At 39.2% G+C, this 2,637-nt stretch overlaps 1 pseudogene; it reads left to right on the forward strand.

Moving 5' to 3' along the window:
* On the forward strand, positions 1–163 carry LOC122905653 (annotated as a pseudogene).
* The last annotated feature ends 2,474 nt before the right edge of the window (positions 164–2,637 follow it).

Genomic DNA, 2,637 nt, shown 5'->3' on the forward strand with positions numbered 1-2,637 from the left:
AGCTTTGCGCAGTGGCAGTATCGTAGTCAATGAGGTTTATCCGAGGCGCGATTATTGCTAATTAAAAATGGCTTAAGTACTTTCTAAAGTTTCTCTAATACCAGATTCTCAATAACATGCTGAGCCAAGTGTTGTTGTTGTTGTTTTTTTCTTTTTGATATAAGGGATTGAAAATACAGCTCCAGTTTCTTGAACCCATGAGAACATTTGATGTAGGTTACGAATGATAACTCTAGTACCCAGAAGCGCCAGGCAGGAAATGTACCTGAGTGCAACCTATAGCTGCCACACATTCTGAAAAACTATTTGAAGAGATCTTTGGTTTATGGCTTTCCTGGTCCAGAAAATTTGAAAATATTACTTAGCTACTATAGGTTAATCTGGGCCTGAAAACGATTACCCAAGAAACCTGTTAAATTTGTTTGCGCAATCTCTTGGAACTAGCATTTCTCCTAAAGGGTAGGCCTTCCAAGTGTCTGCTGTGCTTGTTTCTTTGAGTAACCAATCACTTTGAAAGGACTTTACAATTTATGAGACTATAGTATAGTCTCATGTGCTCTTAAGCTTTATCAGCAAGCAAAAAACTAGTAAAAGAAAAAAAATAAAGATGACAAGGATTGAAAAACTCATGAGAATATAATTTTCTAAATGTTGACACCAGAAAATCAGATATGGCTGAGAAACAGCAGCATCTTTCTTGAAACATGCTCATCTGAACCAAAGTTATTATAACTCAGAGCAAGAGAAATCTATCTTAAAGGCAAGTGGTCAGGGTTGCTATGGAGATGATGCAGGAAATGATTCAGAGTGTTACCCAGAAATATATTTCCTTGAATATTGATAAATCCCATGCAACATGTGTCAGTCTATGGCTATTATAAAATGAATTGGTTATCAGGGATTCCTAGTGACTCTGTCTTTAGGTTCTGTCCATCATGTGTAACCCACACTTAGTTGCCATTATGGATATGAAAGTGGAAACTTCCAGATGACACTCTGCCACAGAGTTATACACACAGAGCGGGTGGTTTTTGGATTTGAGTATGTGTGAGAATCACTAAAAATGTTTGTTACAAATGGTTTTATTCTGATTTGGAATCTGCAGACCATGTTTTGAGACACGTTGCCTTAAACTGAAAGAATGGGAAGCATCATAGAGGTTTTGTTTTGTTTCCTTGGTTAACGGTCTTGTTCACACTCTTTGGAAGTCATTCTTTTAGCTGCAAAACATTAAGATTCCTTCAAGAAAGGAAAATAGGTTTTATCATTATTCAGAGCCCATTTTTCATATATTCATGATGACCTCAAAGTTTATACTCCTAACCCAGAACTTTTCTTTGAACTCTAGGTGTGTATATCCAGCTATCTGATGGAACACCTCTACTGGAATGTCTAATAGACTTCTCCGTCTTCACATAGCCACACTAAAATCCTTCCTCCAAGCCTGGTCCACTTGTAGTTTTCCCAGTTGTGGTTAATGACAACACTATTACTCCAGCTGTCCAAGCTGAAAGACTTGGAATCATTCAAGGGAGTATTTCCTTTTTTAATACCCCACTCCCAATTGACTGACAAATCCCTTTGTCTCTACCTTCAGAATATATCTAGAATCTGATCATTTCCCCCTTACTTCTTTCTACATCTTGGCCCAAGCTTTTAACTGTCATCTGAATTATTGCAGGTCTCCTTACTGTTCTTCTTACTTCCATTCTTTTTTTTTTTTTTTTTTTCCAATTTATTTATTTTCAGAAAAACAGTATTCATTATTTTTTCACCACACCCAGTGCTCCATGCAAGCTGTGCCCTCTATAATACCCACCACCTGGTACCCCAACCTCCCACCCCCCCCGCCACTTCAAACCCCTCAGATTGTTTTTCAGAGTCCATAGTCTCTCATGGTTCATCTCCCCTTCCAATTTACCCAAAAGCACATACCCTCCCCAATGTCCACAACCCTACCCCCCTTCTCCCAACCCCCCTCCCCCCAGCAACCCACAGTTTGTTTCGTGAGATTAAGAGTCACTTATGGTTTCTCTCCCTCCCTTACTTCCATTCTTATTCCTTTATTGTCTGTTCTCAACACAGCAACCAGAATGTTCTTACATCAAGTCTCTCTTCTGCTCCAAGCCCTGCAGTGGTTCCCTGTGTCACCCAGAGCAACAGCCAAAAAACTGAGATTGACCTATAAAATTTGAGATCACTTTGATCTCTTCTTAAATCTCTCCCTCCTGCTCACTTTTTTCTAGGCTCAGTGTCCTCCACACTATTTCTTGAAGCCACAGGGCCTTTGTACTAGCTATTCCCTCATTGTACTAGCTGCCTGGAATGCTCTTCCCTGGAGTATTTGAATGGCTCACTTCCTCACCTCCTTCAAGTCTTTGCTTAAATGTTGCCTTCTCTAAGGGCCAATTTAGTCCTTTCTTTATTTGAAACTGTGATCTCCTTTCCCTCCTGCTTTTTCTACTATGAGTTCTCCAATCAATCCCCCTTGCCTGCTCTGGTTTTCCATAGCACTTCTTCCCTGGTAAAATACTAGGTTAGCTTTTCATTTGTTTTTTCATTGATTGATTGATTGAATGTTTATTTTTCTTTCTCCTATACTAGAACATAGTGAAGAAATTTGCTTAGAAAGGTGCT

Source organism: Neovison vison, chromosome 4 (genome assembly GCF_020171115.1).
Source record: "Neovison vison isolate M4711 chromosome 4, ASM_NN_V1, whole genome shotgun sequence".
Classification (NCBI taxonomy): Eukaryota; Metazoa; Chordata; class Mammalia; order Carnivora; family Mustelidae; genus Neogale; species Neogale vison.